This window comes from Ambystoma mexicanum, chromosome 1p (assembly GCF_040938575.1).
Source record: "Ambystoma mexicanum isolate Mex_15411 chromosome 1p, UKY_AmexF1_1, whole genome shotgun sequence".
In the NCBI taxonomy this organism is placed as follows: Eukaryota; Metazoa; Chordata; class Amphibia; order Caudata; family Ambystomatidae; genus Ambystoma; species Ambystoma mexicanum.
The window spans coordinates 297815517-297833197 of NC_090921.1; the positions used below are offsets into that span (position 1 = coordinate 297815517).

Genomic DNA, 17681 nt, shown 5'->3' on the forward strand with positions numbered 1-17681 from the left:
AAGATCCTGTTGATTATATTCAGGAAATCCAAGAGAAGTGGCGCATGGAAACTAGAGAACAATGGGATAAAACACCAGCAATATTTTACCATATACTGGTACAAGGGCAATGGGAATGGAAGCAAAGCCATGGCCCGAAATACAACTGACTATAGTGCATCATTGTAGGACATGGCAAGGAAAAATGAAACAAAAGGAAGAGGACAGGAAAACGGAAGAGGCTAAACTAGTACAGAAAAAGCTTACTAAGTACACAATGGAAGGGGCACTAATAACTACACCTCCAACAATGACCCAAAGCCCCACACAAGTAGTGGCTGCACAAGATTCCTCACAAATACCACCTTCACAGATTACAACACAGCAGGTGCCGCCACTCCAACCATACACGCCCAACATGGGAGGAGGATACCCAATGCAAGGAGCTGGATATTACAATTATAACAGGGGGAGAGGAGGACTTATGAGGGGGAGAGGGTACGGGTATGGTACCCAACCACAGGTGGGAGGATTTAGAAATCCCTATCCCACAGGGCAACCAGTATACCAAGACAACACAGGGAGCTTTCCATGGCAGAATAGGGAACCACCGGTGTGTTGGAGCTGTGGACTATTGGGGCACATGTCACGCACGTGTAGAGTTAGACCAGGAACACCATTATGGAGTAATCAGGGACAACCACGGCCCGCACAAGTACAGCAAGGCATACCACAACAGCAGATGTTGCCACAAGGAAATGAACAACAACAACAATTAACACAACAACAGCCCCGAACATTGCCACAACAACAGGTAGCGATGACACAACAACCACAAATACCACAAACGCAATTGGGTAGGGTGACGGTTTTGGGACACAACCCTTATACCGGGAATGGCCAGTCGTTGTACCCCCAATAGGACAGCCCACAGACGGCCTTGGTGTGTCCCATCCTGTCAGTAACACCTAATAGTGTGGAGGAACCACGCATAGAGGTAACGATAGGTGACAAAAAATGATCATTCCTTGTTGACACCGGGGCGACCCGGTCTTGCATAAGGGAAGGTAAATTTAAGATGTCAGGTGAGACCATGAACACCCAAGGATTCTCTGGGGCTAGAGGGTTGGTTCCCTTTACTGATAACATTCCCTTATCTATTGGAGATTACGATCTGTCAGTTCCACTTTTATATTATAGTGCTTCACCAGTAAATATACTGGGGAGAGATATAATGAACAGGTTGAATATGACAATCTCCTTTACTGAGGACGGCATAATTTGCTCTACTCCAGGGATTAACATGCTCACAGCACCGCAAATTTTGCAGGCATATTGTGGACAGACAGCGATTAGGGCGGAGCCAGTAGATGGTGAACTGTTCCAGTATGGAACCGACATGGCAATTGCATGGATGCCAGGGATAGAAGGGAAAATATGGAGAAGGCCAGCAGCCTATCTGTTCAGACCAGAAACACCTGTTAATGAACAAGAAGGGAAGGTGGTTTCAATGGATATTGAGAGCATTATTGCAACAACTGATTATATTGCTGTACATGCCCAAGACAAAGAAGGAAGAGCATGGAGGGCAGTGGTAGCATTAGGAGAAGGATGTAGGCTCACCCAGGTGTCAGATGAAGAGCTGTTTTCAGATGACAAGGGGGAAGGTGAAATAGTGTTTATGATGATTGTGGAAATATGGCTAAGAGTGGCCTACAAACAAGTAGCACAGAAAATAGCAATGGCACTTGAGGCACCCACATGCACCCCGGTCCCTTTCTTTAAGGACGATATGTCAAAGGTACCCAAATCATTGTGGACTACTGGCCCCTATGACGTGGGCTGCATAAAAAGTATAGGGGGAGTAAAAATAAAATTGAAAAAAGGCGCAATACTCCCCAGAGTAAAACAGTACACACTATCAAAAGAGGCAGATGAGGGCATATATGAAACCATAACGGCCCTTATAAATAATGGTATATTGGTCCCCTCAGAATCACCATGTAATACGGCTGTGTACCCAGTGCGCAAGGCTAAAGGAGGGTCTTGGCGCTTTATACAGGACCTCAGGCCCTTGAACAACATAGTAGAAGCGGAATATCCCGTAGCTGCAAACCCGGCCACAATATTGTGTGGCATTCCAGCAGAAGCATCACGATTTACAGTGATCGATCTTAAAAATGCTTTCTTCTCAATACCATTACACCCAGACTCACAAGATCTGACGAGCTTCACTTACAGAAACGCTAAGTGGAAGCACACCAGATTACCACAAGGGTATTGTGAATCACCTTCAATTTTCAACAGAGTGATACAGATGGATTTGGGTAACATTGAAGTAGAAAGCACGGTGTTGCAGTACGTGGATGACATAATAATTTGCAGTAAAAACGAAAAAACATGCAGAGAGGACTCATTAAAGAAGTTGACAAAATTGGCTGACAAAGGTTACAAGGTAGACATGGAAAAGATACAGTACTGTCAGGAACAGGTACTTTACATTGGTCAGCTTATATCCCAACATGGAAGAAAGATCGCACCACAAAGAGCACAAGCTATTTCGGCCACTCCAATGCCACAAACTGTAAGGGAACTGCAGCAGTTCCTGGGGCTCTGCAACTACTGTAGAGCTTGGGTATTTGATTACAGTTCATATATAGGGCCCCTGCTTGAGGCGTTACGGGAAGCTAATAAAGGGGAGAACAAATTGGGGTGGACGAGGGAAATGAAAGAAGCTTTTGATGAATTAAAAGATGCGATATCAACTGCTCCGGTGCTGGCATCCCCAGACTATGAGCGGCGATTTTTTATATTTTCACATTGCGACTCAGCAGTAATGAAGGCCGTGTTGGCTCAAAAAACAAGCATGGGCTACAAACCAGTAGCATTTTACAGTGGCCACTTAGATCCTGTAATGTTAGGCCACTTCCCCTGCGAACAAGGTCTCACCGCAGCCGCTTTTGCGGTGGAGAAAGCATCAACAATAACCATGGGGTGCCCGACTACACTATTTGTGGAACATGCACTTTTTGCAATATTGAATAAACCTAAATCCACCCTAACCACGCAAAGGGCATCAGGTTATGAGATCATTCTATCCAGAGCTGAACTATCAATTGTTAGATGTAGCACGGTCAACCCTGCAAGGTTCCTAGCAGAAGTAATTGAGGAGGGAGACTATGCCCATGACTGTACTGAAACAACTGAAATGTACTCATGTACTAGAAAAGTTGAGGAAAACGCACTAGAGGGGGGTGAGCTGTTATTTATTGATGGGTCATCAACCATCGATCAGGGGGATGGTGTGAGGAGGACTGGGGCAGCAGTGGTGAAAATGATGGAGGTACCGGTGTATGTGGCAGTGAAATGTGTACAATTACCACAGCATTACTCCGCCCAAGCAGCTGAACTGGTCGCACTGATCTTGGCGTTGAAGGAAAGCTTTGACAAACGAGTGACTATATATTCCGACAGCGCATATGTTACATCAACTGTCCACTCAGGGTTGTCGAAATGGAGAAGAAGAGGGTTTAGGAGAGCTGATGGCACCCCAGTGCAACATGCTCTCTTATTGGCTGAACTGATTGAAGTAATAAATGACCCCCAGGAACTAGCTTTAGTAAAATGCACCGCACACACCAATGGTGAAGATCACGTCTCAAAAGGGAATGCAGCAGCAGACGCACATGCAAAGTATGCTGCATACTTTGGTGAGATATGGAACCCCCAGAGTCACAGAGAGGGAGAGGGAGGGGAATAGCAAAAGAGGTGTTGTTAAGAGAAGGGTACACCCATCTCCCAGCCACACAGATTATGGAGCTACAAGCGGCTGCACCAATGGCCGAAAAGGAAATATGGGTAAAAAGAAGATGTACAATGTCCCCAACTGACGCACTATGGCGCCAGGGTGGCACTGGAAAGGTTGTAATACCATTGGCACTTTTGAACACTGCCCTGAGCCAACTACATCATCCAACCCACACAGGAAAGGAAGTAATTGCAGCACGAATTAGGGAAGACTGGTTCTGCCCGAGTTAAATTCGCATGTGTCGAATTTTATCAGTAACTGTATCACATGTCAACAGTTTACGGCCGGCCACACTCTAAAGGTGATAAGAGGTACTATACCCCGGCCAGAGGGACCTTTCCGGCATCTCCACATTGACTATGTTGATATGATCAATATATGTCAAGGAAATAGGTATATGATTGTAGTAGTATGCCCATTCTCTAGGTGGATTGAGGCAGGGCCCTGTTCACACCCAGATGCATTTAGAGCAGCCAAGTTCTTAGTGAGGGAGGTCTTCCCCAGGTGGGGAGTGTGCGAGGTGTTAAGGTCAGACAACGGCCCACATTTTGCAAACGAGATGTTTCAGCACATCACATCGCTGCTGAACATTAAACATAAATTTGCATGTGCATACCACCCACAGGCCAACGGTGTATGTGAACGCCTGAATGGCCTATTAAAGGAGGCAATTGCAAAGATACAGCAAACAACAAAGAAGAGTTGGTTATATTGTCTTCCATTAGCATTATTTGAGCTGAGGAATAGGCCAGGGTCCGACCACCACCTCACTCCCCATGAGGTGGTTACCGGACGTCAAATGCGCCTTCCCCTAATGCCAACGTCAAGAGCATTTACCGACCATGAAAGTACTGCAAGTGTTCTGGGTGATGAAATTTACCAATATGTGTCTTCTTTGATTACTAGTGTAGTGTTTGTGTCTCAACAGCTCGAGCGCACACGGGGCGGGTCTAATAGAAGCCAACAAGAAGACGCGGATAAAGAACTGGAAAAGGAAGGACTGTGTAAGGTTGCTAAAGGTAACCACGTACTACTTCGCAACTTCAATAGGAGATGGAATGACCCACGCTTTACGGGTCCCCATCTGGTAGAGGAGGTATCAACAAGAGCAGTAAAGTTAAAGGACAAGCGTGCCTGGAACCACCTACACGACGTAAAGATTTACGGACAACAGACCTGCCCCAGCGCCACCGACAGGTCCATTGAGAGAACAGCAACAACATCGACAACAGAAGAAGGAAGTTCTACCACAGCCAGCGACCCAAGTATTACCATACCCTGTCACTCCCCAGACTCCCCAGAGACAATAATTGAAGTAGAAAGGGGTGATCCCCATCCAGCCCACCCCATGATCACACGCTCAAAGAGTAAATCAACGCCCACCGGTTAAACCCAAACACCCCCTGCCCACCATCCACTGACCCCTGTACCCATTACAGTAGTAACTGTACTAAAGGACATTGCCTCGCACAAATACACATGTAAACACGTGAATGCTCTCTTTTCTTTTCTCTCGCACATGCAGGAACCGCGTATTATTGTATTGCTAAGAAGTAGATAACTAACAAATTCACTGCCCAGGAGTAGATGGTACCCTCAGACGATAACTACCCAGAAGAATTGTCACACCGATTTGTATATGAAATAAAAAGGCCAACGTACCTGAAAAGGAAAAGGGTACGAGTTTACTACACAGCGTTCCTTTTGGCCATAGAATATTCGATGCCCCACCTCCACCCATACTTACCTGCCCTAAGAGATAGATCGCTCAGAATAGCGTGGGAACAGCTCTTCGCCTGGGCACTGAATGACTATTTGATAGGGAGAGCTTAACAACTAACATTAACCAGAATATTAAGAATTTTCAGGCGGGCAACTCTAACATCGCAAGAATTCGCTGCCGGACTGCAGCAAGGTAAGAGAAAAATGCCGGTGAAATTAGCATATGTAATAAAAGTAATAGGGATTTTGATAATCACCGGGTTCGTAGCTGCTTCTGTATGGCAGTATAGCTATGCTACCAATATTATTGCTGTTCCCAAACCTAATACACCCCCATCCCCAGCTGCAACAGGTGTTACGTCAGGTGATATTAGCAAAATTGCGCACAAGCAGAATAGAGTACAACGCAGCACATACTCAGATAATAAAGGTATTGACAATTATATACAAGATTCAGCACACGTCTCAAACAACATATGGTATCAACACATGACCCGCATTGGTAAGCAGACAACAGAAGACAGCTGCTACGTTTGCTCATTAATACCATACGCCATGAGCGCTTCTCGAACATTTGTTGCCACAGAAATAGACGAAAAAACGGCACGGTGCATAATATACTTGTCACTGTTCCAAACGAAAGGAAGATTTCAAGGAACAGTGGTGCATATGACGTGGAAAACACGAGACTCATACCCATACGAAAACAACTTCCTCAAGACTTATTTGAGTTACCACAAGAGAAGTTTACATGCTGAAGCATTTAGATACATAACAAGTGGTCCTGCAAAAGGAAAAACAAAGAAAGTAACACTGCAGTATTTATCATGTGATTGGTACGCCACTGAAGTCCCTGGTAAATTAGGATGCTGGGAGAGGCCACTGGTGACGATAACGGGGAAAGTATACTTGGACAACAAATGGGAGATAGGAGTGGTTGGCAGCAACATGATAACAAAAGAAACCATTTCAACTATCGATGCGCACAATCACAGATGTTGGACAACTTGGATCAAATACGTGCCCATGCTCACATGGATAGAAACGGATGAAGACCCGATAACAATACTGCCGTTGACTGCGCCTAAAGTATGCTACCAACATAAAGGAGGGGTGGGCGTAGGATATAACACCAATTGTGGAAGCGTGATGGAGTTACCTGAGGGGGGAGCAGGAACAGCAGTGATAATGGACCATTACTGGGCCTGTGGAGAAAAGGCATATCACACGCTGCCCCCTCTGTGGAATGGTGTATGCACGATGGTGCACGTCAATGTACCATCGCTAGTGGTACCCCAGAAGCATGTGAATGTGGCAAACTTTCCCAAAATGGATGAAGGGGACAAGAGAAATAAGAGATCTGCACCGCCTCAGGGGGAGCCAGGGAACAGGACCAACGGCAATGAAACTGTCCTAAACAGACGAAAAAGACAAGGGGAACCTCTGACAGGAAATTACCTATGGGGAAGGTCGGAAACGGCACTCACTTCGATTCCGCCAGAACACAGACTATTCAGCAGAGCAGCAATGTTCTTCTCCTCAATAATACATCCAGGATTGCAGGCTTACGCGAACGCAAAATGGCTCCAGATAACTAGATGGGAACTCATGATGACCATCAATTCTACAGTAAACGGATTCAACGCAATAAAAGAAGAGCTGCGAGCAATAAGGATGGTAGCACTGCAGAAAAGATATGTATTGGACCTCCTCACTGCCATGGAAGGAGGAGTTTGCGCAAAGATAGGACAATCATGCTGCACATTCATTCCTGCCAATGATGCTGACAATGGTACACTGACAGAAGCAGTTTCACAACTGGCCCAGTTACACTCCAAAATGGTGGATGAAAGTAAGGGTGTGAAAAAGGATGAGAGCTGGTTTTCGCTATTATGGTCATGGATGCCATCTTGGTTGTCAGATGGACTGAAAATTATAGTTGGCTGTATTATTTTGGCTGGAGCTACCCTGATCATAATAAGATTTTGGAAAGCCCGGAAGGCACGCACCACTGATGAGTTGCTTGAAATGGTCGGTATGCACCCACTGATGCCAGCAGATGACGGCCAACACACAGGCATAATAATACAAGAGAGAGAGAAATTGCGCAACCAGATCATCACCAACCATCTGGACCCACCATCGGTGAAGGTCGAGAACCCAAGAAACCCCAGGAGTTACATAGGGAAATGGTCATACTGTACTCCTGGAGGAGCCTGTGAGTATATGTATTGGTCGTTTGAAGATCATGTTAACCATTATGGACATTTGGGAGGAATAACTAAAGTGTGGAGAGTAAGAGGAGATAACGAAAAGGATATGTTTGTGGTCGACAAGTCGACCAGAGGGGGGACTGAAGTGGGAAAATGGAAAAACAGACTCCCCTCTTTCCCCTCTCGCGCCTGGCCTAAAGGTTCACGGCCCAAGCACACGCCACGAGAAGAGTTTGCCCATCTACCAGATGACCAGATACCCTGGTACAGAAACATACGGATGTGTCCATCTGCCTGCCCAGCAGCCCGCCCTGCCCATGCCGATGCCTGCGGCATGGATCAACTGGACTAAAACTATACGTCGTTACAGATACCATGACGACCTAGCCAACGGATAACACACCTGTGCCAACATACACACTGGACACTCCCGCACCAATCTACATGAAGAATATACTCAGTGCTATGACGTAGGCGACAGACATACTCACGGACGTGCATCTTTATTATTTTCCATATAGGCTTTCAGAAATGCAGAAACGCAAGACGCATCATGAACTCATCTAAAGAGCTTTCTTACGCTTCTCCTACACTTAGGTGCCGTAATGAGAATTATAACAAAGACACGATACTGGTCATAAGACAATATGAGACTATAACCTAAAGCGCCTGTGCACCAGACGGTTCCACCTATATACTAGGCCTGAGTAGGCCGCAAGCAAGAGCTCTCGTGGACGATTAACAGAACAAGAATCAGGTTGCTGATCCTGCAGAATGAGCCTGGGGAAAGAAGACAGCCAAGGTCGTAATGTTGCAATCCCACAATCCAAAAGCAGACCCTCAAGGGCACGATGTTGCAACCTCGCACGTCGCGCACCAACATCAAAGTCGCACCTGCAATCAAACCAGACACACAGTGGAAAAACAATATTAATTGTGCAGAATTCTGCCTCAAACACGGTCCCATCCCACGTGACCAAGCCGAACCTGACGAGATGCCAAACCCAGGAGGAAGGAGGCGTCTGGATCCCTCGTTACGAGACACAGGCAGATACACTTGAAAGGATCAATGGACATCTGTAACGGTGGGAGTAGTCGGCCGTCCAGCTCATGAATAAGTCTTCACATTGTCTGCATGTACCAATAGTGAAACATTGTTGCAAATTGCAGGTACACCGAGAGCTGGGAACAGCGATGGTCCCAGGCTGGGAAGCTCACGGCGCACCAATCAGAACATGGGGCTCTTATCACTGACGCCATTAACATCAACCAACCATTAGGAGTCTTCATGTAACAATTCTCATGTATCTAATTGTAGGGACAACCCAGATATATCACCTGACTAACCCTCGGCCACTCATATTATTCTCTATACGTATGCTATACTAACCCTACCACTCGAGCAACCAATTAAGAGTGGCGATAGGTTTTTTGTTAATTTTCTTAAGTGACGCATGTAGCGCGTCATACTACAGTAAAAAGGGCCTGCGAGCCCCACGATTGTGTGTGTGTCAGGTCAGACGCGTATGATCCTTGACCCATCCCTGCCGTTTGTGTTTAATAAACAGCAGAGTCACATTGCTTCTTGTGTGTGTCTCATACTCTATCTCCTTTGGGATATACGGGAGGAGTTGGGGCCTCCCTGCCCGGAGGTCTGCGGACGGCCCGGCCGACCCCGGCAGAATTTCCCCCGACAGCATGTTGAGGAGAGAGAGTTGATGAGGGTTCGGTTGTCTGCACTGGGAGTGGCTGAACTGAGTATGAAGGCTTTGCTGGGAGGAGTCGGGGTGAGAGGCAGGGAGAGGAGCAGTGTGCTGCTGGATTTTGTGGGGCAGACGGGGCGGTGGGAGGAGTTATGAGAATGTGAGGGCTGTGTGTAAGATTGGTGGGGTAGATGCACATCATCCTTTTGGATGGGGAAGCGCCTGCGTGGGTCCGCCCACGCATTCGATAATTTGAAGGAAGGAAAAAACATGATGTCGCAGGAGTGAGAAGAGTCTTTAATACTCTGGGAAGGTACATTACGAGAATGTCATAGCAAGTGACCAATAGCCTTATGATATACAGGTGCACGGCACTATTACAAATTGTGCAACACTCATGTCTGTTAAGCAAGGACTGTGGGTTTTTCGAAAAGCACAATCTGTAAACTGAATCCCTTCTACAGACTCACAATGTTGAGATGATATGATATGATATGATATTTTATTAGCGCGACAAGGCAAGGCAGGGGAACAGGGGAGAACGAAACAACGATCTTACTAGGCCCATTGACATTGAGAAAAGCACAGATAAGACACAGTAAATGAAAATGAGTTGCCTAAGGTCACAGATTCATTTAGTGAAGTGGTGAAGCTGGGAGTCGAGAGGGAAGCAGATTGCAGAGAGAGGGAGCTCCTTGTTCTTGAGCAGTGGGTGGTGTAATATAATATGAATACCCGGCTATATGTTCTTTATAATATACTGAGTGTATACTGTGACTTAAGCCTCTGCGTAAGCTTTCATGGTGTTCGGTGGCAGGGAGGTATTGCGCTGTTTACCGGTATGGTCAATGGAGTGCGATGGGTTGGGTTGGACTTCTCTCTCCCGAATGGCAGGGGCCTGGTGACGTCTGTTCCAGTGTGGTCCAAGAAGGTGAAAGATTATGACGGTACAGTCCTAGGGTATAGCGTTTAATGATGGGGTGTGTGGGGTCACATGGGCGTGTGAATGGTTAGGGTACTGCACTGCTGGTAGTGGCTATTCCACTGTGGTCTGTGAGTGGGTAATTATGGCAGTATGTTTCGTGGGGGTTAATGGGGTCCCCCTTGGTATGGTTGGAGGCTTATCCCAGTCTGATCCATAGGATATGGGTTTTACCACTTGTGTCTTTTCGTGTGGGGGTGGAGTGAGGCCGGTTTGTGTCGTTTATGAAGGAGGGGATTATCAACATGATCCGTTAGGAAGTGGGTGGGGGGAGGAGTTATTCTAATGTGTCCGTGGGGGAAAGAGGGATGTTATCAATGTGGTGAATGGGGGGAGCGGAAGATTGGGTTATTCCATTCAGATGATAGCGTAGGGGAGAAGCGCTGTTTTGTACATGTTCGTATTGTGGTTCGAAACCAGTTGGTGCAATGAAGTGTTGCACCAACTGTCACTTGGCACACATCACATGCGGGCATAAACAGGAAGTCAGATTGACCGGAGGCTGGTAAACAGGAAGACAGATGGAAATAACGGCCCGGAAGTGATGTTATCCTAGACACAGGTTCCTTTCTGGTCACATTGCTCCTGCCCACAGGCCACGGGCTCCCAATCTGTCAATTAGTAAATTTGTATTTGTATTTGTTTATTTTGCAAAAAGGACATAATGCAGACTTCAGTAGATAATAAGTAAAATAGTACATTACAGAGTGGAATATTTCAAAATGGGGTACTATTGGTGAAATGGCGTCCATTAACCCTGATAAATGATCAGACTAAAACACGCTATTTTCGCAATTGATGCAGAGAGAGCCTGCACTCGCAAGGCCGAGTCCCGGCTGGGACCACTTCTTTCTTTCCATGGTCGATACATTCCATTAAAGTGGGTTACAATGACAGGTATTGTTACAGCGCTTTGAAGCAAGAGGGATTTTCTTGCATAAAGCACCACGGGTCGTGTTAGCCGAGCACAGGCAGGAAAGAGCGCTGCACCTGCTACAAGACAACTGCTTTCAGCTCCCGGTCTCAACAAATACCGTGATGGCCTCTTAGCGCTACATGCAGAGATGAGTAAAGTCGCTGCTGTTGTATTAGTGCCTGCTCCGAGCATTCAGAATAGGATTACAGACAGGCAGGCACAAGGATTTATCCCGCCGCAGGCAAAGAGCCACTATGGCAACCCCATTTCCCTATCAATTTTTCTCTCTCTCTCTCTCTCTCTCTCTCTCCCTATCTATCTATCTATCTATCTATCCATCCATCCATCCATCCATCCATCCATCCATCCATCCATCCATCCATCCATCCATCCATCCATCCATCCATCCATCTATCTATAGGATTCTTATATAGCGCCACTCGCCCGAAGGACTCAAGGCGCTCACATGACAGACAACAACAAAAAACATACACGGATGCAGTCGGCCATAACCAATTAGAAGGAGCAGTAACAATATGATTTTAATCTATCCCTCTATCAAAAAGTAGAGTTTTCAGAAGCTTTATCAACTGGTTCGTTGATGCACAACTGCTAATGTCGGGGGGAAGCAAGTTCCATAATGGAGGTGGCCAAGCGTTAAAGCCAGCCCCGCCAGTCTTTTTCAAGAGGACTTGCGGTGGATAAAAAGTCACACTATTGTTTGAGCGTAGAGTCCACCTGAGAGGCGTTCTGTTCACTCTTGAGGAGAGAGACACAGGAGCTTCACCTGAAAGGCATTTAAACACCAGAACAAAGCCCTTAAACTGAATTCTTTTTCCGACAGGAAGCCAATGCAATTTCCAGAGAGACTCAGATACATTGGATCGCGAACCTAGCCCACAAACAGCACATTTCCGCTGTGTGTCACTTGTAACTTTCTTATATTGGCTTGAGGTGTGCCTACCAGGAGTCTATTACAGTAGTCTAACATGTATCCACAATAGCCGCTGCAATCAAGGCGTTATTTGCCTCCGATAGATAAGGGCGGATCTGTTACTAAAGGTGAACGTATTAGGAGCAGGAGGACTTAAGATAAGATTTCTTAAACGATAGGTGTGAGTAAAAAAATCTCCTACTGTTTTAACAGATTCAGAGACCTTGATAGCATTAACATTGACTTTACAACTTTTATAGTGTGCATAAAGGTTTTTTAGCTTTAGTTGGGTGCCAAGAAAAAGCAGCTTAGTTATCGAATCATTCAAGGCCAAGGAGTTAAAGGCCATCCACGCCTGCCTGGCCTTAAAGGCTTTGTTGACTCTAGCCACATCCTCACTGTATGACCCAGATAATTCGGTCATTATCTGGGTGTCGCCAGCATAATTTCCAAACCTGACCCCTAAGGAGACAAGAAGCTCACATAAGGTTTGGAGTACACATTAAAAAGTAATGGAGATAAGCACAAACCCTGTGGAACACCACAGGTTAAGAGCATTCTTTGTGATTGGGGATGTCCCTTAAACACATTCGCCGTCGTAGGTCCCAGAAAAGATTTAAACCGACTCGCAGCAGAGGGGCTACATTTACCCACCCTGATCAAACGGTCCGCGGGCATGATCAACCAGATCAAAAGCAGAAGAGAGATCAAAAGTAAGAGCAATGCTGCCTGACCTTTCTCATTTATTCCTGTGATATTAGCTTTTAAATCTAGAAGAGCAGTCTCCGTCCCATGATTCCCACGAAAACCGGACAGCTCATTAGCCAGGATTTCATGTTGCCTCTCAAAGGCCTGGTATTGAGAGCAAGCTATTCTGTCAATTATTTTTAAAAGAAAAGGAACATTTGTGATGGGCCTATAATTACCTGCGACTGTTGGATTGAGATTCTCCTTTTTTATTAGAAGAGTGATCCATGCCTCTTTAATATTCCCAGGAATAAAGGCCTCCTGAAAAGAACGATTAATAAATCTGGTGACCATGGGGACGAGAGTTCCAAAGAAGTCCTTAAAAAGTGACGCAGGAAAAATATCCCCCTTTCGTTTTCTATTATCCATCTATTTATCTCTGTCTCTTTTTCTATCTATATAAGGTTACCAACACACCGCTGCAAAATATTCTATGACCCTATTGTCGTACACCAGGAATATCCCCTGACTACTCCCGCACACAGCGCCACACCCCTTCAAGATGAGGCCAAAAGCTTATATCTGACACCGGAAGCGAAGCATCCAACAGAGGCGCATCCACCACCTCCACAAATCCATACTGGAAGGTGATGGGGAAGGCCATTGGGTTTCATACCTGCTCCCATACTGGAAGGTGATGGGGAGGGCCATTAGGTGTCCAACCTGCTCCCATTGGAAGGTGATGGGGAGGGCCATTAGGTGTCCAACCTGCTCCCATACTGGAAGGTGATGGGGAGGGCCATTAGGTGTCCAACCTGCTCCCATTGGAAGGTGATGGGGAGGGCCACTAGGTGTCCAACCTGCTCCCATTGGAAGGTGATGGGGAGGGCCATTAGGTGTCCAACCTGCTCCCATTGGAAGGTGATGGGGAGGGCCATTAGGTGTCCAACCTGCTCCCATACTGGAAGGTGAAGGGGAGGGCCATCAGGTCCAACCTGCTCCCATTGGAAGGTGATGGGGAGGGCCATTAGGTGTCCAACCTGCTCCCATTGGAAGGTGATGGGGAGGGCCGTTAGGCTTCTAACCTGCTCCCATTGGAAGGTGATGGGGAGGCCATTAGGTTTCATACTGGAAGATGATGGGGAGGGCCGTTAGGTGTCCAACCTGCTCCCATTGGAAGGTGATGGGGAGGGCAGTTAGGTTTCATACTTGCTCCAATTGGAAGGTGATGGGGAGGGCCATTAGGTGTCCAACCTGCTCCCATTGGAAGTTGATGGGGGGCATTAGGTTTCTAACCTGCTCCCATTGGAAGGTGATGGAGAGGGCCATTAGGTTTCTAACCTGCTCCCATTGGAAGGTGATGGGGAGGGCCATTAGGTTTCCAGCCTGCTCCCATTGGAAGGTGATGGGGAGGGCCATTAGGTTTCTAACCTGCTCCCATTGGAAGGTGATGGGGAGGGCCATTAGGTGTCCAACCTGCTCCCATTGGAAGGTGATGGGGAGGGCTGTTAGGTTTCATACCTGCTCCCATTGGAAGGTGATGGGGAGGGCCATTAGGTGTCCAACCTGCTCCCATTGGAAGGTAACGGGGAGGGCCATTAGGTGTCCAACCTGCTCCCATTGGAAGGTGATGGGGAGGGCCGTTGGGTTTCTATCCTGCTCCCATTGGAAGGTGATGGGGAGGGCCATTAGGTGTCCAACCTGCTCCCATTGGAAGGTGATGGGGAGGGCCATTAGGTGTCCAACCTGCTCCCATTGGAAGGTGATGGGGAGGGCCATTAGGTGTCCAACCTGCTCCCATTGGAAGGTGATGGGGAGGGCCGTTAGGTTTCATACCTGCTCCCATTGGAAGGTGATGGGGAGGGCCATTAGGTGTCCAACCTGCTCCCATTGGAAGGTGATGGGGAGGGCCGTTAGGTTTCTAACCTGCTCCCATTGGAAGGTGATGGGGAGGGCCATTAGGTATCCAACCTGATCCCATTGGAAGGTGATGGGGAGGACCATTAGGTTTCTAACCTACTCCCATTGGAAGGTGATGGGGAGGGCCATTAGGTTTCTAACCTGCTCCCATTGGAAGGTGATGGGGAGGGCCGTTAGGTTTCTAACCTGCTCCCATTGGAAGGTGATGGGGAGGGCCATTAGGTATCCAACCTGATCCCATTGGAAGGTGATGGGGAGGACCATTAGGTTTCTAACCTACTCCCATTGGAAGGTGATGGGGAGGGCCATTAGGTTTCTAACATGCTCCCTTTGGAAGGTGATGGGGAGGGCCATTAGGTGTCCAACCTGCTCCCATTGGAAGGTGATGGGGAGGGCCATTAGGTTTCTAACCTGCTCCCATTGGAAGGTGATGGAGAGAGCCATTAGGTTTCTAACCTGCTCCCATTGAAGGTGATGGGGAGGGCCGTTAGGTTTCTAACCTGCTCCCATTGGAAGGTGATGGGGAGGGCCATTAGGTATCCAACCTGCTCCCATTGGAAGATGATGGGGAGGACCATTAGGTTTCTAACCTGCTCCCATACTGATAAGTGATGGGGAGGGCCATTTGGTTTCATACCTGCTCCCATACTGGAAGGTGAGCAGGAGGGCCATTAGGTCTCTAATCTGCTCACATTGGAAGGTGATGGGGAGGGCCATTAGGTGTCCAACCTGCTCCCATTGAAGGTGATGGGGAGGACCATTAGGTTTCTAACCTGTTCCCATGCTGGAAGTTGATTGGGAGGGCCATTAGGTGTGTAACCTGCTCCCATACTGGAAGGTGATCAGGAGGGCCATTAGGTGTGTAACCTGCTACCACACTGAAAGGTGATGGGGAGGGCCATTTGGTTTCCAGCCTGCTCCCATTGGAACGTGATGGGGGCATTAGATTTCTAACCTGCTCCCATTGGAAGGTGATGGAGAGGGCCATTAGATTTCTAACCTGCTCCCATTGGAAGGTGATGGGGAGGGCCATTAGGTTTCTAACCTGCTCCCATTGGAAGGTGATGGGGAGGGCCATTAGGTTGCTAACCTGCTCCATTACTGGAAGGTGATGGGGAGGGCTATTAGGTGTCCAACCTGCTCCCATTGAGGTGATGGGGAGGGCCATTAGGTTTCTAACCTGCTCCCATGCTGGAAATTGATTGGGAGGGCCATTATGTTTCTAACCTGCTCCCATTGGAAGGTGATGGGGAGGGCCATTAGGTGTCCCACCTGCTCCCATTGGAAGGTGATGGGGAGGGCCATTAGGTGTCCAACCTGCTCCCATTGGAAGGTGATGCGGAGGGCCATTAGGTGTCCAACCTGCTCCCATTGGAAGGTGATGGGGAGGGCCGTTAGGTTTCATACCTGCTCCCATTGGAAGGTGATGGGGAGGGCCATTAGGTGTCCAACCTGCTCCCATTGGAAGGTGATGGGGAGGGCCATTAGGTGTCCAACCTGCTCCCATTGGAAGGTGATGTGGAGGGCCGTTAGGTTTCTAACCTGCTCCCATTGGAAGGTGATGGGGAGGGCCATTAGGTGTCCAACCTGCTCCCATTGGAAGGTGATGGGGAGGGCCGTTAGGTGTCCAACCTGCTCCCATTGGAAGGTGACGGGGAGGGCCATTAGGTGTCCAACCTGCTCCCATTGGAAGGTGATGGGGAGGACCATTAGGTTTCTAACCTACTCCCATTGGAAGGTGATGGGGAGGGCCGTTAGGTTTCTAACCTGCTCCCATTGGAAGGTGATGGGGAGGGCCATTATGTGTCCAACCTGCTCCCATTGGAAGGTGATGGGGAGGACCATTAGGTTTCTAACCTACTCCCATTGGAAGGTGATGGGGAGGGCCATTAGGTTTCTGACCTGCTCCCTTTGGAAGGTGATGGGGAGGGCCATTAGGTGTCCAACCTGCCTCCCATTGGAAGGTGATGGGGAGGGCCATTAGGTTTCTAACCTGCTCCCATTGGAAGGTGATGGAGAGGGCCATTAGGTTTCTAACCTGCTCCCATTGAAGGTGATGGGGAGGGCCGTTAGGTTTCTAACCTGCTCCCATTGGAAGGTGATGGGGAGGGCCATTAGGTGTCCAACCTGCTCCCATTGGAAGGTGATGGGGAGGACCATTAGGTTTATAACCTGCTCCCATACTGATAAGTGATGGGGAGGGCCATTTGGTTTCATACCTGCTCCCATACTAGAAGGTGAGCAGGAGGGCCATTAGGTCTCTAATCTGCTCACATTGGAAGGTGATGGGGAGGACCATTAGGTGTCCAACCTGCTCCCATTGAAGGTGATGGGGAGGGCCATTAGGTTTCTAACCTGCTCCCATGCTGGAAGTTGATTGGGAGGGCCATTAGGTGTGTAACCTGCTCCCATACTGGAAGGTGATCGGGAGGGCCATTAGGTGTGTAACCTGCTACCATACTGAAAGGTGATGGGGAGGGCCATTTGGTTTCCAGCCTGCTCCCTTTGGAAGGTGATGGGGGCATTAGGTTTCTAACCTGCTCCCATTGGAAGGTGATGGAGAGGGCCATTAGGTTTCTAACCTGCTCCCATTGGAAGGTGATGGGGAGGGCCATTAGGTTTCTAACCTGCTCCCATTGGAAGGTGATGGGGAGGGCCATTACGTTGCTAACCTGCCCCATTACTGGAAGGTGATGGGGAGAGCCATTAGGTGTCCAGCCTGCTCCCATTGAAGGTGATGGGGAGGGCCATTAGGTTTCTAATCTGCTCCCATGCTGGAAATTGATTGGGAGGGCCATTATGTTTCTAACCTGCTCC

At 48.0% G+C, this 17681-nt stretch overlaps 1 protein-coding gene across 4 annotated transcripts in view; it reads right to left on the reverse strand.

Moving 5' to 3' along the window:
* Positions 1 to 17681, reverse strand: part of ARHGAP45 (Rho GTPase activating protein 45) — a 471885-nt gene that overhangs the window by 260170 nt on the left and 194034 nt on the right. The window lies entirely within an intron of this gene.